This window comes from Phacochoerus africanus, chromosome 16, assembly GCF_016906955.1.
Source record: "Phacochoerus africanus isolate WHEZ1 chromosome 16, ROS_Pafr_v1, whole genome shotgun sequence".
NCBI lineage: Eukaryota > Metazoa > Chordata > Mammalia > Artiodactyla > Suidae > Phacochoerus > Phacochoerus africanus.
The window spans coordinates 14,421,369-14,447,672 of record NC_062559.1 but is presented as its reverse complement, the minus strand read 5'-3'; the positions used below and the strand labels follow the sequence as shown (position 1 = coordinate 14,447,672).

Genomic DNA, 26,304 nt, shown 5'->3' with positions numbered 1-26,304 from the left:
ATGACAGGTTTATCTGGATATAACTGCATCGTAAGTTGTGGCAGATCTGCATCATACTTTGTTTCTTCTCACTGTTTATGTAGCACAGCACCTCATACCTAAAAGGCACATGGTAAGTGTGTGTTTATTGATGAAATAAATGCATCCAAAGTCAGATCTACTGCACAGCAGTAACTTACAACCTAAATATTCATACAAGTAAGGATGAAGAAAGTCAAAACTCCACTTTATAAGTTTCAAATACTACTTCCCTTATTTTCTCTATCAAATTCAGTATCAAGCATCTTAAATTTGGTCAGAATCAGTTGAGCAGTTTAAAGTGTAATAGTTTAAGTAAACATTTTTCTTTTCCTTTCTTTTTTCTTCCTTGGGAACAGATGACACTTTGCTGGACAAAAAGGAAAAATATCTGGGTGGGAGAAATTGGGTGGGTCCAGTTAAGTCTGCATTCCGCTACTGGATTTAGTTGAAAATACCAAGCTGTTTTCAAGAAGTCTGGATTAAACTGACTCCCTCACACTGTACTCGGGGGTGCCTTCCTTGAAGAATTGAAAGCAGAAAGATTTGGGAGCTGAGAGTTAAGCTGAACAAAAGGTAACTATTTTAAATCAAAACATATGCACGAAGGGTGGACTTAACCTAAATTCCAAGGGGCAATTGCCACTCGGTTTTCACTCCTCAGAACTATCTTCTCTGATAAATTTTCCCCCTTTACATTTGAAAAGGATGGGAGGGGGTGGTGCTGTTACTTTGCCATTCCTTAAAATATCAACTTTAAATATACTGTCCCCTTTTAGTGTCCTAGTACCTTTTATCTCCTGATCATCCTTTGTAATACCTGCTGTGATGTAGCCTTAATATGTAAGTAATGAGAAGATGAGGGGTTAAGTGGTAGAAAAATTAGAAGAAAAAATGAAAGTAGAAAACACAATTCCTGTCCTTTTTGCTCAGTTTTCAAGACTTTGGGGAGACTTGAAAAGATTTTTGGTGTTGGTGATAGTGTAATTTATTTTCCAATTTGTAATGGATGGTGTTATCTGCCATGGTTGTGTGAGTTTGATGAAGCAACTCCTCTTAGTTGGGGAGAATCTGTGGGGCAGTCAGTGCAAAGAGCCTAACTGGGCTGGAATCTCCAGCAATGGTACCTTTGGCACTCAGAGCTTAGATTCTATCATTTGGATATCTGGACTTAATGGAAGGAAGAAGCTGGTGAGAAATAATATCTGAGAAATTGGAGATTAGTCTAATGAGACAAGAGAAATAAAAAATAGACTTGTTTATTTTTCTTCACAAATACAGAGATATGCCTGTCAGCCTTGGCACCAACTATGGAAGTGACACAGAGGTACAGAGCAAGGAATGGGACTTTCAAGGCCCAAGGAATGAGATGAAGGGTAGATGTGGAATGGATCCAGCCTAGGAGGCTTTCTGGGTACAGAAGGGCAAGATGAGTCCATAGCCAGCGGCCTAAATAGTCATTCTAACTTTATGAAGGGATTCTATGTAGCCAACCCCACAGTGGGCCTTTTCACACTTCCAGAAAGCACCAGGAAGGTTTAGTGGTGCCAAGGAAATACACAGATTTCTGAAGTTCCAGAAGTGCAAGAGTGGATGTCATTCTGGAGTCAGAGAACAGACATAGGTTTCTAGAGCTCAGGGTTGGACCAAAGAGGTTCTCTGTCTCACAAAAAGAACAGATCCTCAGACCTCTTTAGGGAATGCAGTGCACAGCAAAGAAGAGCTCTCTAGAAGGGAACGAGTAGATCCAGGTCTACCAGAGCTAGAGAAGTATGCAGAAGTAAAAGAGAGTGACGCCTTCAGAAACCCAGAGCAAGTGATCTGACACTTAGACCACTGGAAACCCTGGGTGAGGATAGTGCTGCATCTCGGGATCTTGAGATCTAAGAGTTCCCTGAGTGAACTCCAGTCTATGACTTCCTCCAGCATATTTCTGCCCATTGATGATCAGCCCAAGTTCTCAATCCCCAATAAAATGACAGCAACCCTTTACCATTGTCTCCAGACATCTGGCCTCCTTCCTTCAATCTTCCTCTTTTTTTTTTTTTTTGTCTTTTTGCCTTGTCTAGGGCCGCTCCCACAGCATGTGGAGGTTCCCAGACTAGGGGTCTAAACAGAGCTGTAGCCGCTGGCCTACACCACAGCCACAGCAACACAGGATCCGAGATACCTCTGCGAGCTACACCACAGCTCACGGCAATGCTGGATCCTTAACCCGCTGAGCAAGGCCAGGGATCGACCTGCAACCTCATGGTTCCTAGTCGAATTCGTTAACCACTGAGCCACAATGGGAACTCCCGATCTTCCTTTTGATCAGGAAATTTCTTTTAAAAAACACTACTTGTTGCCACGGATATTCTTTGCTATTTTCTGCTCACTTAGAGCTTTAGTAATCCCAATGCTTTCTCTATCAGTTAGGGACCATTCAGGAGACACACCTCCTAATAGTTATTTGAATGGAGAGAATTTAATATGGTAAAACAAAAAACAAAACAAAACAAAAAGCTGTTAATAAGATAGGGAGCTGTTAGAAGGTAACTAAAAGGATAGAAGGAGAACTCTGAGATACCAGAGGAAGCAACAGGAAGCAGCTCCCACTCCTGAACAGAAAAGACAAAGTGGGAAGGTTGGGTTATTAACATTTAGAAACTGAAAGGAGGGCTCCCTCCAAGATGAAATCCAGATTTCTGAGGAGAAGAGACTGCTTGGCTGGTGTTGGTATCTCTTGGGAGTAGCCTTGGGAGACCTAGATTTCTGAGGACGGAGGAAGGATCCATTGTCTGGGGCTTGGGTAGAGGGTTGATACGGCACGTGCTAGGAGAACCTGCAAACTAGATTCAGCGGCCACTTCAGGAAGAAACTGGTGCTGCTGGAGTGGCACAGCACTGCTGGGGTGACCTTAAGGCCTGACAGCAGACAGGAACAGGCAACCCTCTTCCCATCCTCCATTCAGCCCCGTGGTCTCCCTCTGGCGCCCCCTATTGTCAGGGTGAACAGGGAGCCTGCGGTCAAAGCAGAAACGTGCTTTCAGAGTCCCTGCCCCAGAATCACAAAGTGGAATAGAGGAGAGTGGATCTGGGCTTGAGAGGTAACACTTTAATAACTGGCACACGCTCCTCATAGCTTCTTGGGAAGACACCTGGCTCTTTCCTGTTGTAATCATGTTTATTAATTACAGCTAGAATCATATTTGAGGCCTTTCCAAGCACCTTTTTTTTTTTTTTGAAGAACCATGACTTTCTCCCCTAGAATTTAAAAAATTCTGCCTTAAAGCCCAAGATATATGCCTGATTATGCTTATCCTTTCATTCTGAGCAATTAAAAATTTTAAAAACCACCTCTACCTTTTTCCTGAGAGGTGAAGACAAGGCAAGAACTGGTCTATCCACTATGTGTAATATATATTCAGTGATCAATTCTAGATCTTACTCCTGTCGTATTGTTTTTTAACTCTCACTTTTCATTATCATCTCTCCCCCCCCCTTTTTTTTGTCTTTTTAGGGCCGCACCTGCGGCATATGGAGGTTCCCAGGCTAGGGGTTGAAATCACAGCCGTAGCTGCCAAGCCTACGCCACAGCCACAACAACACCAGATCCAAGCGCAGTCTGCAACCTACACCGAAGCTTGAGGCAGCCCTGGATCCTTTAACCCACTGAGCAAGGCCGGGGATCGAACCCTCATCCTCATGGGTGCTAGTCAGTTTCCTAACCCACTGAGCCACAATGGGAACTCCTCATTATCATCTTTTTACTGGGACATTCAACTCCACGTTTTCCTTTCTCTTCCAAACCTTTACTGTTGGTAGATAAAATTATAAGTCTATTATCTATGCTATAGAGTTCTTTGATTCCTTGTCCAAGGCTCATTTTTTTTTTTTTCAGACAATGTCATTCATGCAGCATTTTAAACTTAAGAGGTGTGGGGGTAGATTTCCAGGAGCAAGTTAATAGGAATCTTCAAGTGGCAGAGGAATCATGAGAGTAGACCTGAGAGCTTTAAGAGCTTGGTGATCCATCTTTGGTATTCAACTTGGACAGAAAATGCTTATTTCACATAGGTTAAGTAGGGCATCTTGAGACTGTCAGAAAATGAATCTATCTGCATAATGCTAAAAAAATCTGTTATTTAGTCAAAAGAACCAGTCAGATAATTTCCAGATTAATTTACTTTCCATTTCATGTTTGCATTTGCCCATCCAGCCCAAAACTCCCAAAGGAATAAATTACTATTTCAGGAGGTAAAGGTTTAGTTTCTTCTCTTAGCTTCCTAAAACCATCCAAATTATAAAAGTAAAACTATCTATTGTCGTGATGCCCTATAAATCTACTTCCAAGAGCCAGAGAAGAGGTATCAGGAGTGGGGAAATTTCATATGTGTCCATGCATGTACAGAGTTCAGGCTCTAGAAGTAAATGTCTCAAGAATGTGTAACTGCTGCCGAATAACGATGTAACTTACATTTTTTGCCAGTAAATCTCAAGCCTGATTTATGTCAGATTGGACTATAAATCTAATTTTTGCACCAATTATCAAAAATAAACTACAATCTTGAATATATTCCATTCTTCATTTTCAGAGAGAAAATAAAGAATGGAATGTTATTTTGGGTCCATGATGCAAACTCTATTGGAGGTTGGGGTTGGGTTGGGAGTCTGTCTGGAGAAGACTCAGCTTTGAAAAGAGAACTTGTAGTCTGAGGATCTAGAAATTATGATAACATGATGAAGCTTGGGCCTGAGTTCTCATGTGAGAAAATAATGAAAAAAACCATCTTAATGCTTCCAGGAAAAAAAAAAAAAGCGTGTATCATCTTCTTTACTAAAGCGATGAAATAATTGATCTGTGAGAAGTGGATTCTCAGAACTTTCTACCCTGTGTGCCCCTCACCTGTGCCAGGTGCCACCAGTTACTCACTCTAAATTTGTAGAGCCTGGGCAATGCAGCGCAGTCCTGCAGAATCACCTGGAGAGCGTCAACTTTGATGTCTGGCTCTATACAAGGAACGTTAATGCAGCCCAGGCATTGCTAGTTTTGTTGTTATTGTTTTTTACGCATACCAGTTGAGAAGCATTTGCTCAGATCAACTGCCGTGGGAGCAGTCCATGCCTCATGAGAACTGTGGAAAGTCCATTGGCAGGGCTGTAGTGGCAGGCTCTTCTCCGCTGCTGCTGCCGGGTCTCTTCCCACACTCTTTAGTCTCCTGCCTTGTAGCACTAGCCCCTGACTATAGATTACCTTGAATTGATCAACTCTAATTTCATGCTTCTAATTCCCTGGTGCCTGCTAGTCCTCCCCCCATGCCCCCGTCTGCTCTGACTCCAGAAACTTGTATTTTCCTTCTGAGTGCTTATCCCTTCTCTTGCAAAACGCCGGCCTCCTGATTTCCCAGCTGCCCTTGCAAGCTCTTCTTTGAGGCGGGAGTCTGCTTCAGCTCTATCCGTTGGGGCTGGAGGCTAGGACCTTTCCATAGGTAAGTCCTGAATATATTTGTTCCGCTCGTGACTTCTGTGGGATGGGATGAGATCGAGCCTATCCATGTAGATAGTACTCTTCTTGTTGTAGGAAATATCAGTGGTGCAGTTGTGAATCAGATGGGCTTGGATTTGAATCTTGGCCAGGGAATTCACAACAGAGGAAGAGATAAGAAGCCAGGAGCCAGGTTCCTGAATGAGGACCTAAGATACGGAAAGGAGGACCATTATAAAGGGAATGGGGAACAAAAACGAATGATAAGTGATATAATCTTCTTTAGGTAAATCTGGGAGTGTATGATAAATGTTAGTATTGGTTATTCTAGCTTGCACAACTGCCACTGTCATTTTTTAAGTTCTGCAACCTCTTTCATGACTTTTTAATAACACCCTTGTCTCAAAGTACAAGCCCAGATGGAAGTGTACATTTTTTAAAATGTCAATAAAATGACATATATTCTCCTTTTTCACAATTCAAACATTAAAAGTAAACTAAAACACACTATTGACTCCATGCCTAATCTCAGGTACCTGAGTTAACTGAGTTATAGTCCTTCTAAGTGCATTCACATACAAAAACATACGAATATACTGTGTAATAATAATTATGTAATACATATGACTTTATAATATAAATATTATGCAATTGATCCACGTGTGTATATGGGAGTGTTTTATATATCTGCTGTCATGCCATACATATTATTATAAAACTTCTTTCACTTAACAGTATGTAATGGAGATCTTTGATTTCACTACATATAGATCTATCTAATTCTACTCAACTACTAAACTGTATAAAGTTAAGATGTTTCTAATTCATGAGATTACAAGCAGTTCTGCAATGAATAGCTTGTATGTGTGACTGAAGGTTGCTTTAGGGCAGATCAGGAGAAGTAGCATTGTTTGGTCATAGTATATATGTATTTTTTATTTAAATGGTTATTGTCACGTTCATACTTCACCTAGGAATGCAAGAGAATACCATTTCACTATACCCTAACCAACACTGATATTTTAAATCTTTTTTTCCTCTTTTTTTTTCTTTCTTTTTTTAAAATACTTGCAGCATATGGAAGTTCCCAAGCTAGGGGTCAAATCGGACCTACAATTACCAGCCTATCCCACAGCCACAGCAACATGGGATCCTTAAGCCACTGAGGGAGGCCAGGGATTGAACCGTCATCCCCATGGTCACCATTCAGGTTCATTACCTCTGAGCCACACCAGGAACTCCATTCTTGTAAATGTGAGCTGGTATTTCTTTATGGTGTGAAATTTTTTTTTTCATTATTGAGGTAGAGACAATATGCTTCATTATTGTTCCAATTTGCATTTCTTTGACTGCAAGTGAGATTTAACATCTTTATAATGTGTTTATTTGTTACTTGTAATTCCTCCTCTATGAATCCACTTTTCATATTTTCCCATTTTTCCATGGGGTGGCTTATGGATCTTATTGTTAGAGGAGTGCTTTTATCTATTATGGATTTTGATCAAGGTGACTTCAGGGACACCATTCACATTTCAGTTTACAAGAATGGCTCCCCCTGGTGTGTGCAGTGCACAGCTTGCACAGCCATACTTGGCAGTTCTTTATATTTCTTTTGCGATGAATTTTGTAAATATTTTATCCTTAATCTGTCTCCTGTCTTTTAAATTTGCCTGTGTTATTTTCCATTGTAGCAAAATCAGGTTTTTTTAGTCAGTCTATCAGTCTTTTCCTTTGTGTTGTTTGCCTTCTTAGTCTTGTTTAAAATGGTCTTTCCTACTCAAGGTAGTAAAACATTTTCCTGTATTTCCTCTGATTGTTTTCATAGTTTTTCTATGTTTATGTCTTTAATGTATCTGAAAATTATTAGTGAATGATGTGAAGTAGGGATCTAAACATTATTACTTTCCTAATGAGTAACCACAACCAATGGTCCCAACAAATTATTGATAGCTATCCTTTCCCTTTATCTAAGATACTGCCTTTATTATATACTCTTTTTTTCCATACTCCTGAATCCATTTTGGGGATCTGCATTATGTTCTTACGATTAAAATAATATTTGGAGAAGGTATTCACTTAGCTATACTAGGATTATCACTATGTATTAACAACAGAGAGGTTGAGACTGAAATAAAAATCCACTCTATACTGGCTTTAATTCATCATATACAACTTGATCTTTTTTTTTTTTTTTTTTTTTCTATTTCTTTGGGCCGCTTCCCGAGGCATATGGAGGTTCCCAGGCTAGGGGTCGAATCGGAGCTGTAGCCACCAGCCTACGCCAGAGTCACAGCAACACAGGATCCGAGCCGTGTCTGCAACCTACACCACAGCTCACGGCAATGTCGGATCCTTAACCCACTGAGCAAGGGCAGGGACCGAACCCGCAACCTCATGGTTCCTAGTCGGATTCGTTAACCACTGCGCCACGACGGGAACTCCTACAACTTGATCTTGTAGTAAACTATGTGTTATAAATTATACAGAGTCCTCACCTCTGAAAGGAGGCTAAATCAAGCTCAGTAATTCATTCATCATCTTTATGAAGCTCCACATTGAAGACCGCTGTTTAGATAGTTTTCATAAAGTCAGAACTGGTGAATCTTACATGATGTTTATACACAAGCTCCTGGTGCCCAGTTAGGATGACAACCTGTTTTTCTTCTTCCTTATTACTGTGCTTTACTTGAAAATTCTTAGTTTGATTTAACCACATATATACATTAATTCATAAATAGTGAATTAATAAAAGTTAATATATTTTTTAACTTTAAATGAAATGATCACTTGCAACAAAAGTGCAAAGATATAAACATTTGAGCTTCTCTGTGGGGCCATGAGAACCTTAAAAGCAGGATATATCTAATAGCACAGTCAGATACATAGTAGGCACTACATACACATTCGCAGAATGAATGAAGCTGATACCAGGCTTAACTTTAAAAATCATTATTTACGATTTCTTTTTTCCAGGCTCTTTATCATTTGCTTCATTCAGAGGTGCTGTTTTGCAACCCCTACTTCAAGATGTATGATTTAGAACATGGTATGAACCTGGCTTTCTTAGCTAGAAAACTTTGAGTCAATTTAATCTTTTCTTTGGGATTTATTTAAATCCAAGTCTTAGTTATTTGTTTAATGGTTAAAAGAAAAAAAACCTGAAGTATAAATCTTATTGTCCATATTTGCTTTCCATATGGACCAAGTGAATGAAAACTGTACTTACTTAACTCTCCCTTCTCTCCAAGTAGCAGTCTCTACATGGAATAGAGTTAGGATGGCTGCCTCTAGAGTGGTGCAGTGCACAGCACTGTCCTCCTTCAACGCCAAACTGCATTCTCTGTCTAGAGTTCTCTAATCAGAAGGAGCTGCTTGGCTCTGACCACCCTACTAACTGCTGTATACTGGTTTGTAGACACCTGAACTCTTGCAGCTCTCTGTCCCTCGAAGACATTGCACATACTGCAAAGGTTATTCATTAAATTAGCCCAAAGTCTTCTGGCAGTTTCCTGATCTGAGTTCCTATCAGGGCTTTTCTTAAAAGAGTTCAAATAATCTCCTTTGTGAGTATTTTTAAAATAGGGAGCACAGTAAAACTCTTTTAGAAAGGCTGTATAGGATGAGAGTCGCTCACTCACACAAGGCTTAGGACTGTTGACAGTGCATGAGCATCTACTTGATGACAGTGGAAGGTTTGCGCCTGGAGTCAAACTTGTGGTAGAGAGATTCTGTTCGGTGTGCAAGCATGGCTTACATTTACCCACCCAGAAACTGCCTCCGAGGCCTATTGCACATGCTGATGTTTTTGAATGATACTGGCTTATTTGAACTGTCATGTTCAAGTCTGTTCTTCTTTCTTAAAGCATATGTAAGATAATTCAAAGTCAAAACTCTTGGACCCCTAGATTCTTAGAACTGAAAATGCCTTGAGATCTCCTAGTCTAACTGTCTCATTTTAGAACTGGGATGACTGCCTTATTGACATGATTATACACACACACACATATATATAGATCAAGTCATTATATATAAAATCATATTAATAATGAATGAATATTAATAATAAATTAAAATTAACATATTTAAACCTTAAAGGAATTGACCATTTGGGATCGGAGTCCAAATATATTTATAAACACATAAAGTTATCTCTCCTTTCTTTAAAATATCCATAGCACCCATCAGGCGTGTGTATGTGTATGTGCAGTTATAAGAATGTGAGGGTGGTGAGGTTACTGATTACCATCCATTAGACTGATAGGAATGTTAAAATGTGGAACAGTTTCCAGCTACATGCAGAATTCTGATTGGCTGCTTTTTTCACTTCAAAGTCTGTTTAATTTTGTGAAACAGCTTCTTATCACATTTATTTATTATTTCTCAAAGAAGATGCTGGGAAGGATTCTGCGTTTATTGTTTTTCTCATGTTGACATATGAGAAAATCGAGTTCACATAGAGCTTGACATTTTCTTCCTGGAAACATAAACTTAAAATAGCTCATAAGAGAGTCAGCTCCCTGTCACTCCAGCTCAGCACCCTCTCCTAGTCCCTTCTCTTCCAGCCTGAGGGACTTTCACAAGAAGAAACTGATATCATATGGAAATTCCCTAATCAAGTGTTGTTTAAAAATCCCCATGGGACACTGAATTAGGCATATCCCCATGTGGCTGGAAATACATGCACACAAAATGATACTTGGGAAAAGACATGCCATACCAAAAAAATGCACAATTAATTGAAGAGAATGGTTGCCTTCAGTGGAGAGAAGATAAATAGGAGGATGTTGTGAAAACAACCTCAAGTTTTATGTTTGCTTCTCCCAACCTCAGCCCCAACTTGCCCCAACCCAGTTTTCCAAAAGATACCTTATTCTGACATTTAAGAAAAACTTTAGTGTTTTTTTTTTCTCTCTGCTCACAGTGGGAGAGTTGGAATTTCACCAATTTCTTTGGGATGACAAATATCAGAAAAAGTTCTAATGCTGCTAAAATCACTGTTCCATAATCTATCAAGAGTCAAGATCTCACAGGAAGAAAATTTGCAGTAGATTAACCTAAAGTTAAAGAAAATAAAACTGACAGCCAGGAGGCCACTTGGGTTTTAATCTCAGTTCTGTGCTGATAATGATAATCATTCGTAGCTAAGCACCTCTGAACAGTTTGTAAAGCGTGTTCGCATTTATTAATAATCTATTTGATCTTCATATCAACTCTTTAAAGCAGCTCTTTGACAAAGGAGAAAACTAAAGCTCAGACAGCTGAAATAACTTATTAAGGTTGCTTAACTTGTAATCTGTACTCTTTCTCTGTTCTGAGGGTAGGTTCTTAACCTGTCTTTGCTTTTCATAGATATTATAGCATTTGCCAATTAACTTTATGGGGATGTATAAGAAAAAAGTGATAATATGGGTGGCATTTTATTGAGAATAAAATGCTAAATAAATCAGTGCTAAATAATCAAGACATAATAGTTATAAAATTGTTTTACAAATTAATATATTTAATGTACTAAAAAAATATCTTTGGAATTCTCTTGTGGCACAGCAGATTCATTAGCTGTATTGTCACTTCAGTGGCTTGGGTCACTGCTGTGGCATGGGTTTGATCCCTGACCTGGGAATTTCCATATGCCCAGGGTGTGGCCAAAAAACTTAAAAAATTTTTTGAACTAATTATACTTATTCAAGTATTAAATATATTAGCACATAATAGATGTATTAAATAGAGTAATATATCAAATTAATACATGTTATGTGTAAATATGTAATTTATTTGTAAAGAAATTAATGCATAATATATGTGTATATAGTTATCACTGTTTGTATGTTTGACTTATTATTACTTTTGAAATATTTGCAACCAGGTCTTTGCAGCTTATAAACTATCTCAAAGAGAGAGTATGTATCAGGGACCTGGGAACACCCAACCTGGATCCCCACCATCACACACCCTTCTCTTTGGGTTTCTCAAGGGAAATGATGTACAGAATCCAGTGCTAGGTGAAGTATCACTTCACCTATTCGCTGGAGACCTGGACCCAAATCCAGGGTAATTGCCAAGTGAGCTTGGCTGGACTACAGCTGAATCTACTATTGAATCTTGGATTTTATTATTCCATTGAGGAAGAAAGGGTAGTCCATACCCCATGAGTCAGAAAAAATGAAGAGGGGGGAGAAGAGAGGAATGGCTGGGGGCTCTCCTGAGCATACCCAGCTCTCCTTAATACTCTGGTCTGGTAAAGCTAGAGCATCTGACCCCAAATAGAGTCCACTCTAAGGCTTTAGTGTCTAGGGCCTAGATTAGCCCAGTCAGTCTCCTTGAACTTGACAGAAGTCCCAGCACCAGTTTTCTTGAAGAGAAGAGTGCTGGATTGGGATTCTTGCTGAAAGTTCTCCTAGCTCACAGTTTCCAAAGTAAAAAGAATCCCCAAACTTGGGAATGGTATCAGGAAGTGGAATTCTCTAAAATTCATTCCTTCATTCTATAACATTTTGTTTAGGCATTATACTGTACGCTGGGACACAGAGATGAGTACTTGCTTGTGTGTGTGTGTGTGTGTGTGTATGAATAGACAGAGGAAGAAAGAGAAAGACAGTGAAACAGACTGTGAATAATCAATTGAAAGGAAAACTTCCCAGAAATTGTCGATTCAGTCGAGTGATTAAGAGATATAGAGGTAGTCTTCATCTGGCAGTAATTTCTAAGGACATAGATTCCTATTGAATATGAGGAGATAGGTGGTTAAAAGTAACACACAAACTTGAGATCTGTAAGTTGACATAGTTCGATGTTGATGGTAGGACAAGCACAAAGAAGAGCTATAGAAAGAGGCCTATGCCAGTGTTCCTCCAGTATTGTTTTGGAGAAGTTCTCCCAGCACTGAAGTTTTGTTCTGCACATGGAAATATTCCTAAAGAGGGTCAATTTATCAGGCACAACGGATGAAGTGAAATCATCCCTCCCAATTGAACAGCCTCTTGGCTTTGGGGTCAACTTTCCCTAATACTCCCTTCTGTCTCCTGAGGTGAACTGCCCATTGGAAAATAGCTTTGGTCTAAACAGCCACCTCAATTTCCTATCTCGGGATATATTTTCTTTCACTTAAGAGATTAAGTTGGCACTCTCATTTCTAAATCAACTCTAGTCATACTCATTTGTCTGTTTTTGTTATGGCTGTTGCTTCCCTACCTTCCAGAAGAACCTTGAAAACCAGGTGTCCCCAAAAGTCCATACATGGATAGTTCTGTTTGAGGTATGCTTGGTATTCATGCACAGGTGAGAGGACCAAAGTCTTAGGTTCCCTTCCCCCAGCCACCTGCACCTTTTAATTAGGGTAGCAACAACAAGACTCCAGAGTTCCTGGCCTAGATTCAATCACACTCACCACTCCCCAAGCACTCACTTGAATTCTCGGTTTTGGTACTGGGTTGTATACAATTGAACATAAATAGTTTTGTCAGGATAGCTTTCTCTTTGTACTTACAAATTCTGGCCCCCCCCAAAGGCAGCGTTGGGGGGTACTATAAATGAGCATAATATGTGGCCCCTAATATAAGTATGGCCCCTGTTTTTATAAGTTCTGTGCCTCATTTACCCCTACATCACTAGGACCTAATAGAGTTGACAACATGCAGCCGGGACTCAAGAAATACCTGTTTGTTATTAATTCATTAACGATTAATTAAATAATTGATGAATCAGTTAATGATCTAGGAGGTAAAAATCTAAATCAAATCAAACAATCAAGTCAGTAGTGGATACATGGAAGACGAGTGGGTCTGACGGCAGGTCCTGTAGGTCGTCTGAGAAGGGGGTATTGACTGAGGGCTGAGATTTTAGGGATGGCTTTCGGGTAGGTTTCGTGCTCAGGTAAATGTTAAGAAGGAGAAACAAGATGACTGGAATCACTGAGGCAGGAGATGTGGGAGGAGCAGTGGTTTGTGTTGGGAATCGGAAGAGAGACAAGAAGAGGGGTGATTATAGGTCACTGTAAAATGCCAAGCCAAGTTTTAACTTTATTCTTTTGGTGGTAAGATGATACTGGAAATTTCTGAGCAAGGGAATTCATGACAAAAGCAGAAGTTCAAAGCTAAGTATGCATTTAAAAATTTTTTTTTCACCTCAGAAGAGTTAATCGTTGAGAACATGAGAACAAGTGGGATTTTTTTTTTTTTTCCCCAAAACCCCACTAAGGTAAAAATGACCTCTCGCTGGTTGCTCAGGGTGAGCCTCACTGTACAGAATTTTTATGGCAACACCTACCCCGCTCTGCTGCACTTCTGTGAGCACATGCGCGAAGGGGCAGTACAGTGTCTTATAAAATGTCTCTGTACTCCCAGAGGAGTGGGACAAATTTTGATGTGGGAAGGTGCTTCATAAATGTTTGTCCCATGAATAAGTACATGAGCATTTAGTTCACAAAGCAGCTTTACAAATACTTTGCTTCATTTAATGCTTATATCTTCCCTGAGGTAGGTACTATTATTCTCTAGGAGAGATTTCAGGCCTGGGGCGGGGAGGGGAGGGGAATGGGTAATATCCACATTCCAGGGAAAGCAAGTGGGAAAACCGAAGTGGCTGAAGAGGTAAGACAATGGGCAGGACACCAGTGGCAGGAGCTACAAAGGCAGAGCCAAGAGGTCTCAAGGGCCTGGGGGAGACTGCAGGGGAGTTCCCTTGCGCAGGGGTCACAGACAGGACTGCTCAGAAGAGGGAGGAGCTAGAGTCAAAAGGTCCAGGGCCCAGGAAGAAGGGAGGTCATGGAGGAAGAGTGGACTGTGGGGAGACTGCATCAAAAATGAATTATTTGGAGAAGTTTGGCACAAGAAAAAAAGAAGGGTGAAGCCAAAATAAAAAAGACCCAAAATGATTTCTCCCCAAGCCTTGGACATGTGTATAGACAGAGTGCACTGACCAGTAGAGGAAGCGGCGAGCACATGGGAGCAGGAGGTGAGGTGCAACCGGATGGCCTGAGGGAAGGAGAAATGCGAAGCTGCAAAGACATCTCAGGTCTCACACACGCTTGTTCTCTCTCTCTCAGGTATCATGTGATCAAACCCCAGCATAGCTTGACCTGTGGTTAGATGCATCTAAGTTACATAATTTGCTTGTTCCAAACAGCCGACTTTCCCTGTGTATCACCAGACTCAACCATCTCTTTAAAAATATGTTTCTCTCTCTTTTTTTTTTTTTCTGATCTTAAAAATAGTCTGCCCCCCAAGAGAAATCACTGCCTCTCAGATGACATTCTGCCAGGCCAAAGCTACAGAACCTCACCCAAAATAGATCAAATATTTTAAATGTTTGCTTATTTGCACGCCTCACAAATATGCCTGCAATGCAAAGCCAATTATGAGATTGGCTTTTTTTTTTTTTTTTTTTCCTGAAACGAGAGAAGATCTGTTTTCTGGCGAGGAGGGGACACCAGGTCTTACCACATGATGTTGGTTGAATTTCAGATAGCTTTCCTTTAGCCTGGGACAGGAAGAGGAAACACACACAGCTGGGTAAACATGTGGAGCAAGGGGGTCTCTCTTAGAACTTGTCATCTGGGGGTCCATCTTGTGCACATGTGTGAGCTTCCCCATTAAAGCAGGGGTTCTTTAAAGGCAGGTGCAGTGTTTTTACAAGATTATAAAAGGCACAAAGCCTAACACTAAATAGGTGTTCAGAGGTTGGTTGAAAGAATGAATGAACAAAACTACCCAAGAAAAATCCAGTTTCAGCTCTGAGTGACAAGAGGAATTTCTTGTGAATGGAACCTTTTTGCTTTATCTGCGGGTAGAGCATATCCAGCTGAAAGGAGCAAAGGAAGAGTGGAAACCATCCAGCCATCAGCTCCAGATATAGGGAGACAGGAATTTCTTATATGGAGGCTGAGGGATTGTCCAGTCCTGTCGGGTAGAAGTGGGGAAAGATAACATTTGTCTCAGATGGTCCTTCCTCCATCCACCTGGTTTTCGGTGATCATGCTCTCTTTCCATTCTGTGAGGTCATCACATTTATCCCAGACAACCATGCCCTTCTTCTTCCACCTGGTGCCCTGTGAGACCAGCCCCGCTTTCTTTCTTCTGTGTCCCATCAGCGCAGGCTTTCACTTCAATCACACTCTAGTCACAAAACAATTGGCATTAAGGCACCAAGGCAGACGGTGGCTTAATGTGTTAGCCCTTTGAAGAGTATCTATAGCTTCCACAGTTTCAAAGCCCTTAAGACAAATGTGTGACTAAGTCAAGCGCTTCACATTCAGGGCAAGTTCCCTCTCTCTGCTGGTCAAACTGGCCCTGAATTAAAGGGTACCACTGACCGAGAGGACAGTGGGCTTTCCCAGTGACCCATAGGTGAGAATTCTCATCTGTAAAGCAGTTTCTTTTTTTAAAAGTTTAAGAATAATACAAAATCTATGTACATGCTCTGAAGAATTAACAAATAATTGTTAATTGCTTCAGATCTTTTATACCTTGCAGATAAATTTCAAGTTCCTTGGTTTTTGTGGCCAGTAACATTCTCTCTCCCTTCTTATGGGCAACTGCTGTGTTGAATTTGGTGAGATCCTAGTTTGCTGTTACACATATTCATAAAAATTCATACGAATAGAATCATTCCAACTGCAACTTGCTTTTTTTCCCACACCATTTGTTTCCATGATCAAATATATCTAGTTCATTCATTTTAACTGCTGTATAGTATTTCATCCTCTACTATAGTTTATATAGCCTCTCCCCCACTGACTGGTGTTGGGATTTTTGCCAAAGATACTGCTATTACAGACAATGCCTTTAAGAGCTGCCTATTACATGTGCTAAAGAATATGAGAGTTTCCCAAGAGGATATACCTAAAAATGGGATTGTTGGATGAAGAATACATAGGCTAAACACTAGGTACTGCCAAATCACCCCACAAAGTGAATGTGGCAATTTACTTTCTTATCCAAAAATGTATAAATGTTATTAACATTTAGTTTTTCAAAAGCATCTTTTTCTCTTTTTTTTGCCAATATGCTTGCTGTGAATTGTTATCAGTGTTTTAATTTGCATTTTCCTGGTTGTTAATGTGTTTGAGCATCAATTCTTGGTTTTTGGCCTTTGCATTTCTTTCTTCTGTGGCTTTTTATATCCTCGCCCCATTTTTCATTAAGTTTGTGTGTGTGTGTGTATGTGTGTGTGTGTGTGTGTGTGTCACTGTCTCTTCCACACCCACTTCAATTGATTTTCAGGCATTCTTTGATATTTTAGATTCTAACCCTTTGTTTTATACATTGCACATATTCTCTTGGCTTTTTTTTTTTTTTTTTTTTACTTTGTATGTGTTGGTTCTTCTTGATCATAAGTTTTTACATCTTGAAGTAACCAAATTTTATTTAAATTTCTTTAGTTTAATTCTTACTTTGTATAAACATTAATTAGCTTCTTGAAAAAAATGCTCTAAAATCTCAGCAACTTACACTAACAACGATTTATTTTTTAGCTCTTTTCAAAAAATTGTTTAGCTTTTTGGCTATGCTTGTGGTATGTGGAAGTTCCTAGGCCAGGGATCAAACCAATGTCACAGTGATGACAACACCAGATCCTTAATCCACTTATCCACCAGGGAACTCCTCTTTTACTCCTTTTACATGAGGCCTGGATCAGTAGCAACTCTGCTTGTTCTGGCTGAGCTCACTGGCCCAGCAGAGCTCTCTGTGTCTCCTCATTCTGGAACTCAAGCTGAAGAGCAGCCTCAGTCTAGGGTATATTGGATTCCTGTACTGCAGTAACAAATTACCACAAACTGGGTAGCTTAAAACAACAGAAATTTATTCTTCCATGGTTCTGGGGGCCAGGAGTCCAAAATCAAGGTGTTTACAGGGTTGCTGGCTTTTTCTGGAGACTCTAGGGAGAATGTGTTTCATGCATCCTCCTGGCTTCTGGTGGTCACTGGGAATCCTTAGAACTCCTTGGCTTTTAGATGTATCACCCCCATCTCTGCTCTGCCTTCACCTCCCCTTTTCCTCTGTGCCTTACATGTCTCAAATCTCCCTCTGCCTTTTGCTTAAAACACATTTGTCATTGGATTTGGGGCCCATGTAGATAATCCAGTATGATTTCATCTCAAGATCCCTAACTTAATGAGATCTGCAAAGACCCCACTTCCAAATAAGGTCACATTTACAGATTCTGGGTGAACATATCTTTGGGGGAGGGAACACCACTCCAGCCATTTCATGGGGCTCGCTGTTAGCATGGCAAAGGGCAGACACTCAATGGTAAAAGCAAAACATGCGATGCCTCTTAAAGCCCCCTCTCGCAACAGGCACGTTATCACTTCCAGCCGTACCTGTGGTTCACAGCAAATCCCAGGACAAGTCCTCCTACTGAGAGCACTACACAAACACAAGGTGAAGAACGTGAGTATTTAATCCTAGTCAAAGAGGAAGTGAATAGTTGGCTACGGCAATCCAATCTATCACAAACTACATTATTTTTGAAGTCAGATAATACATGTGGCTTTTAACAAAAAGCAGTCAGCATCCACCTCACCTCGGTCTGTAACTGATCCTCCCCCTGAGCAATGCCTCTCAGCAACTCCTCCTCAATCTCCTTTTCTGGCTCTAAATAGGGTGTCTGTTCCCACACCTCTTCTCTTCAGTGTGTGCATCATTTTTTCAGGTAACTTATTCCTGCATTTAAAATACTGTCTATAGACAGATGACTCTCAGGGGTATATCTCAAGCCTCATGCTCTCCCTTAAACACCAGATTTGTACATCCCATTACCTATCTGTACAACTTAAATGCCTCTTATCATCTTGATATGCCTAAAACATGCCTAGCGTGATTCCCGCCCCTCCTGAAAACCCACACCTCCCTCAGTTGTGCCCATTTTATTAAATAACGCTGCCCTTCACTCAGCTATTCAGACCATGACAGGAGACCGCCTTGATTCCTCTTTTTCTCCCATCCCTCATCCAAAGCATCCGTGATTCCCGATGTATCCAGATCTCTGTGATTTCTCAGTCCCCTGACCACAGCTGCCTTAGTCCAAGGAAGCACCTCGTGCCTGTGAGGAGACAACAGCTCCCTCCTGCTTCCACCCTTGCAGTCTTGCTGCCTGTTCTTCCCAGGGCAGCCAAAGTCATTTTTTCTCTCTGCGCAACATCTTCCCCTGACTTTTCCTGACTTAGAACAAAACCCAAAGTCCCGATGGTGTCTCTGAGGCCCTGGATGATCTGCTCTGCCGTTAGTGGTCACTTCTCCCCAGTTGCTCTGAAGTCTTTGCTCTTCTTTCGTATGCACCTGCTGTGCTTACGGCTGGGAATGCCCATCCTTCAGATCCTCTCATTGCTTGCTCCTTCGTTTTATTCACCTCTCTATTGAAACATTTCTTCAAAGAGGACCTCCTGATTCTCTCTCCTTCCCTGTTTTTTTCTTTAGAGCACTTTCCACTGCCTGACATTATATATTATGTATTAGCTAATGTGTTTCTCTCTCTCCCTCCATCAAATGTACTCTGTTCACAATGAACGCCTAGAACAGGCCCTGGCATGTGGGTGACTCTCAATAAATATTTGTTCAGTGAATGAATGAACTATTGTGTGTGGAATGGAGTTAGTCTTTACTTTCATGTTCTTAGTTATACACTAATTAATTCTACCATTTCTTAGCATTTCAAGAGTAGATATTTATTATTGACTTCCTGCTAAACCAAATGAAGATTTAGCTCTCTTATCTACCATCTTCCTACTAACATGCTTTTAATCATTATCCTCTGAAGCTAATTGCATCACCATTGTTTTGGCGAAATCAGTAGGTGGTGTTTGCATAATTATGACTGTGTAAATTTCTTTCTCACACTGTGTAGTGTACAATGACCACTTTTTCTTTCTCATACATTTTATTTTTCCTGAAATTATAATGACCTCAATCTTACATTTACTTATTTTCTACGTACTTAATCGTAAATGCATTCCCCAAGAACTTATCAGGTAGTCTATCTACTTGACTTTTTCTTAAAACATCCTTCCTGGAGCCCTCTACCCCAACCTCTACTGATTGGTTTCTTTTCTTTTTCTTTTCTTTTCTTTTTTTGGCCACACCGGTAGAATATGGAAGTTCCTGGGCTAGGGTTTGAATCAAAGGCACAGCTTCGACCTGCACCAAAGTTGGGGCAACACCGTATCTTTTAACCCACTGCACTGGGCCAGGGGTCAAATCCACACCTCTGAAACTACCCAAGCCATTGCATTCGGATCTTTAACCCACTGTGCCACGCAGGAACTCTTCCTGATTGGTTTCTTGACCAGCTACTGTCCTAGAACTTCCTTTCACCATCATCACGGTACCACCTTCACCTCTGCTGTGTGTTTGCATCCACTGTTTTCTGATCCTTGTCTTCCTCCTTGGTTTCTCAACCCCAACTTTTTTCCCTTTTGGATAGAGCAGCCTCAAGAACTTGATAATTTCAAAGTGAAATATGTTTTCATGCATTGTACTAGACACCTGGTGGGCCCTTTGAATCTGGAAATTTGTGTCCTTCAGTTTGGGGAAATTTTAATGTATTATTTCTTTGATAATTTTCTTCCCACAATTTTCTGGAACATTCAGATGTTGGATATTTGATTAATTTCTTTAATGTTCTTATAGTTTTCCCTCCTCTTTTCCATCTGCTTTTCTGAAAGATATTTCTAAACATTAGCCTCCATTTCTTCAATTGAGTTTTTATAAATTTCTGTCATAGTATTTTTGATTTACAATAGCTCTTTCCCATTCTCTGCAAATACCTTTTTACAGCATATTTCTCTTGTTTCGTGGCTACAATATCTTCTCTTATCTCTCTGAGAATAGTAATTATAGTTTTCTTGAAGTTATATAGTAATTACAGTTTTCTTGACATTTTCTTCCGATTCTCACCCTGCCTCTTTTTCCTCTGAGTTTCTTTTTTCTGTTGTTTTGAATCTGTCTTTCAGAGCAGTTCCTTAACTTGAGGTTCATATTGAGGAGTGAGGTGCTAAACTGCCCATTGGACGTTCCCAAGCACCAGTTTACAGAAGGGCCTTAGGCAATAAGCCAGACCTTTCAGGGCTCCCTCAAAAGTTGTGCCTTTAGGGCTTTTCCAGAGCATGCCAGCTTCCCTGGAGTGGAATCCTTCAGTTTGCTTTCTGTGGGGTACAAACCTGATTGTGATGTCCTGGAACCCCGCAGAGGGAGGGGTGGGGGTCCCATGTTCATGGAGTAGACTTTCATGTTATAAGCTCATTTTCAGCACATGGCCTCTTCTCTGCCTGGTTGAGAGAGAGGTGTGTATCTGTGTGTGTGGGGCTAGGGGTGGGGGTGGGGAGGGGAACGTTTGGGCTTCTAACTGCTCCTTACTCTGATTTTCTTTTTTTCCTTTGCCACTTAAGATCTGGAGCCTCACTGTATTACAACAGAAATTTATTCGCTTACAGTTCTGGAGGCTAGAAGTCCAACATGCAGGTGTCAGCAGTGCCTTGCTCTCTCTGAAGGTACTAGGGGAGAATCCTTCTCCAGCTTCTGGCAGTTCCTGGCATTCTTTGGCTTAGGGTAGCATAACTCCAATCGCCCTCTGTCCTCCATGGCCTTCTTCCGTGGGTCAGTGCCTCAAATCCCCTTCTCTTTTTTCTTTTTTCTTGAGAAAATGTTTTTCTTACTCAGATTTTCAACCAGACCTGTTTTCTGCTCCATCCCTCACCCACAGAGATTCCCAGGCTTTCCCTTGGCAGTACTCTTTGCCCAGAAGGATTTATTTATGATTTTTTAAAAATTTCTTTATCATTTTGATGAGCTGTGGGGAAGGAGCAGAGATAAATGAAGGTTGTGCATTTTATCTGCCCAGTTTAACCATATTCTTGAATTTTTCAGTCTTTTCATTTGTACATTTGGTTTTTATGGTTTAAGAACCCTGCCATACTCTATCTTAAAAATATTCACCTACAATTTTTCCTAATTATTCTCAAGTGTTGTTTTTCATGTAGTCTCTTTCTTTTGGTGTGGGTGGGAATTCTGAATCTAATTGTATTGTTTTCACATCATTGTCTGTAACCTTACCATGAGTAGACTACTCCACCATTTCCCCCTGACCTGCAATGCTTTTACTAGTAGTTTGAAAGTTTTCACATTTCCCTGGGACTATTTCCAGGCTTTCTGCTTTATTCTGTTGGTCTCTTTGTTTCATCTTGATTAGAATTTCCCTAAAAATATCTTAGTACTTTTTTTATATCTTTACTTTTCCGCATGACTAGGATTGTTTTGTCAAGCTCTACAAAATACATCATGTAGGGATTTTGTTGGACTAATAAATGCACGGTTTAAGTTGAGGAGAATTTATGTCTTTAAAATGTTGAGGTTTGTCATTTATAAAAGTTATATATTTTACCATTTAGACAGGCCTTGTATGTCCCTAAATCCATTTTTATAATTTCCTTGCTCGTATTTTGTTACACTTATTCCCAGATAATGCAAATTTTTGTTATTAAGATGAACAGTGTAATTTTCCACTAGAAAATTAGGGATGGCTGGTGACAGAAACTTGGGAATTTTGCATACTGAACTTGATTCTAATAATTTGGCTAAACTCTTTTATTTGATAAGTCTCTTGAAATTTCTGTATAGATAATCATATCATAGCAAATAAAGACATTTGCTTCTAATTCCATTAGCTCCTTTTTAAAAAATTTCTTTGGCTTAGTTAGTACTCCCAACCCTTTTTTTTTTTTTTTTTTTGTCTTTTTGCTATTTCTTTGGGCCACTCCCACGGCATATGGAGGTTCCCAGGCTAGGGGTCGAATCGGAGCTGTAGCCACCGGCCTTCGCCAGAGCCACAGCAACTCGGGATCCGAGCCGCGTCTGCAACCTACACCACAGCTCACGGCAACGCCGGATCGTTAACCCACTGAGCAAGGGCAGGGACCGAACCCGCAACCTCATGGTTCCTAGTCGGATTCGTTAACCACTGCGCCACGACGGGAACTCCCTATTTCATTCTTTTTTAAGGCTGAGTAAATTCCATTGTATATGTGTACCACGTCTTTATCCAGCCCTCTGTTGATGGACATGTAGGTCGTTGCCATGTCTTGGCTATTGTAAATAATGCTGTGGGGTACACTGGGGTATCTCTTTGAATTACGGTTTTCTCTGAATATATGGCCAGGAGTGGGATTGCTGGATTACGTGGTTGTTCTATATTTAGTCTTTTAAGGAACCTTCATAGTGGTTGTACCAGCTTATATTCCCACCAACAGTGTTAGGAGGGTTCCTTTTTCTCCACACCCTCTCTAGCACTATAGTTTATAGATTTTTTTTGATGATGGCCAATCTGACTGGTATGAGGCGATACTTCACTGTAGTTTTGATTTGCATTTATCTAATAATTAGTGATGTTGAGCATTTTTTCGGGTGCTTTTTGGCCTTCTATCTGTCTTCTCTGGAGAACTGTCTGTTTAGATCTTCTACTCAGTTTTTAATTGGGCTGTGGGTTTTTTGTTTTTGTGTGTGTGTGTGTGGGGGGGGTTTTTTTTTTTTTTTTGGCTGTTTGTGATGTTTGTGTATTTTGGAGTTTAGTCCCTTGTTGGTCACTTTGTTTGCAAAGATTTTCTCCAACTCTGTGAGTTGTCTTTTTTTTATGGTTTCCTTTGCTGTGCAAAAGCTTTTACTTTAATTAGGTCCCACTTGTTTATTTTTCTTTTTCTTTTCATTACTCTAGGAGGTAGATTAAGAAAGATATTGCTGCAATTTATGGCAAAGAGTCTTCTGCGTATGTTTTCCTCTAAGAGTTTTATAGGATCCAGTCTTATGTTTAGGTCTTTAATCCATTTTGAGTTTATTTTTGTGCATGGTGTTAGAGAGTGTTCTAATTTCATTCTTTTGCAGGTAGCTGTACAGTTTTCCCAGGGCTATTTTTGAAGAGGCTGTCTTCTCTCCATTGTATATTTTTGCCTCCTTTTTTGTAGATTAACTGACCATAGGTGCATGGTTTTATATCTGGGCTTTCTGTCCTGTTCCACTGATCTATATTTCTGTTTCTATGCCAGTACCATACTGTTTTGATGACTGTAGCTTTGTAGCAAAAGTCTGAAGTCTGAGAGCCTGATTCCTCTAGCTCCATTTTTCTTTCTCAAAATTGCTTTGACTATTCTGGGTATTTTGTGTTTGCATACAGATTTTAAAATTGTTTGTTCTGGTTCTGTGGAAAATGCCGTTGGTAGTTTGATAGCGAAGCACTGAATCTATAGATTGCCTTGGGTAGTATAATCATTTTGACAGTGTTGTTTCTTCCAATTCAAGAGCATGTATATCTTTCCATCTGCTTATGGCTGTATATTTCTGGCAAATTTCTCTCATTATGTTTATAAAGATTCTATTGCTAGTTCTTCAAGAGCTTTATTTTTTGTAAGTGATTACTAATTTTACCAATCATTATTTTTTTTATCTATTGAGATGGATCTTTCTCTTTTCTTTTCACTAATTTAAAAAAAAAATCATTTAAACTGCTGATAATGTATAATATATCAATAGACTTTCAGATTTTGGCTGTTACTGTGTCGGCCCTATCTTTTTTTTTTCACTGTCAGATTCAATATGATAATTTTTTCATTTAGGTTCATAAGTATGCTTCGTCTAATTTTCTTTCTCTTTTTTCTTTTTTATTTCTTTTTGGTTGTTGTTTTTACTGTTCAATTTTTATATCAACATACTACCAATCTTATTTTATTATTTTATAAACTTGAGTTTCTGGACATACTTCATTTGAGTAAAAGAAGGTCTATGTGTATGTTCTGCCTTTTAAGATGTTCAAAATATCTGTTCAAATCAATAACAGAAGAATGTATATTTTTCACGGAATTCAATCAGGTGATTTTAATTTGGAAGGAAAAAAAGTATGGCCTGCTTTTACTTGTCCCAAATTGACACACTAGCGAGATAAAATCACTCACTACTGGTCTCCATGATTGCAAATACTCATTTTAGCTGGGGGAAAAAAAAAAAAGAAAAATACAAGTCATCCAGATGTTTCCAAATGCCTTTAAAAATTTGTTGTGGTTTGATCAGGTAGATATAGTCTATGCTAGACAAGCTGTTCTTTATCTGGGATGATCCAAATGGGAAATATATTCCACAGAAATTTCCTATATAAATACTGTATTTTTAGTGCCATTTACAAATGACCTTTGGAAAAAGTAAATATTATTAAAGTAAAATTTCCCATGGCAGAGCTTGGTAACATATATCTCTTTTCTTTTTATTCCCTTTCCTTTCTTCTTTATTTCTGCTTATTTTAAGTCAATAGACAATGAGAAAAGATTTTTTCTATATTATGGTGTTTGCTACATGAAATTTGTTAAATTATTCTTCCAACTATATAGTTGCTACACAACAAGTCTATTTTCAGAAACAGAAAATAGACTGAATAGTTGCTCATCCACAAACCCCATGTTCAGAATTTATCTAGGGAAACATATGTCTCTTTTTTAAAGACGTACCCTAAAAATATTTCGCTATTTATCTCCTAAAAACCATGCAAAGTGCATGTCCTTTCCATGCTTCCTGCTGATAATATTTTCCCCATTTGTAGCACAACTTTTCTTTCCTCTGGAAAGCTGGTGCTTATTTTATTCATAGATTGCAAATTATGCCCTACTGCTGTTCAACCAAAGGGTATTACTCATGCAAGTGGGGAGAAGGCTGCTTAGGATATAAATCAGCAGGGGCCCTGGAAAACAGCACATTAAAACAGGCCTCACTGTGTTAGGGTTCATACTGCCTGGTGATCACAGGGGCCTAACATCTCTGGTCACAGGTCATATCTTCGTACAGATATCACCCATTGGGTTGTTTTCAGAACTCTCCGATGTCTGCCATGCAGTATCTTCAAGTGCAGCAGTTTACCAGACTACGAAGTATTATTCTGTCCTTACAACAGCGCAAACTGGTTGTGTTCCTAAAATTTATTTCCAAATCATTTGTTTGGGATCAGAAAACATTTTCCCAAAGGAATAATTGTATAAACAGTGGTGTTCCACAAATGCCTGGTTGAGCCGGGGTGTACTTGAAACGCAACATTGACCGTCCTATTCCCACCAGCCGTTATTTATCCTGCTTCCCTGGGAAAGGACATTCTGCGTTCTAACTTGGGATGCCTGAAGCTCACCTCTCCCTCTGCCTGGCAGCCTTTGCTGTAGCTTTTTTTAGGCTGTGCCGCAGCAGCAGTTGAGAAGGGGGGAGAGCGTAGCCTTCCCAAGAAAGAGATGAGTGTAGGGTTGATAAGGATGCCTCTGGGTAGCTTGTTAGTATTTCAAGGCTGAAGAGAAGGAGGCCGTCCCCATGGATCAATCCCTTCCCAAGTCTTCTGAGTGAGGCACAAAGGGCAGGGACCTTTTCCCAAGGAGAGATCGTTTCTAAGTCAGATCTTCAGAAAGAGGGAAAGCCTTATACAGTGAAATCTAAGACATTTGAAGACCAAGATTTTGGACTTATAATTAGCGAGGAAACTATTTTAACCCTTCTTGATCAATGGTGAAACCTTCTCCAAACACACAGAGCAATAATGAGGCAGAGATCTAGCACCGAGGTGCTCGGAATCGGTTGCTGCTGAAATGAGTATGACTGACTAATTGAGTGATGTTAGTCACTCTGTACTGAGAAGTTCAAGATCGCAGATTGGGCGCACACACAGGCTACCTACCTTCACTTTAAGTCACCATATCCTAATGCGGACTTTCTCATGGCACACATCCTACCACGGAAGAGTTGGTCGGAGTACTTTCAAGACGTCCCTAGAATATCAGTGTCATCTCTATGGGCATACACATCTATCTACACCAGCTCC

General features: G+C 39.9%; 1 protein-coding gene across 1 annotated transcript in view; it reads left to right on the top strand.

Annotated features, from left to right (window-relative positions):
• The first annotated feature begins 520 nt into the window (after positions 1–520).
• The window catches only part of CALD1 (caldesmon 1), a 208,695-nt gene continuing 182,911 nt past the window's right edge, over positions 521–26,304 (top strand). Inside the window, exon 1 of the mRNA XM_047763187.1 lies at positions 521–594. The gene's annotated coding sequence lies outside the window, so the exon portion shown is untranslated. The remainder of the gene's footprint in view (positions 595–26,304) is intronic.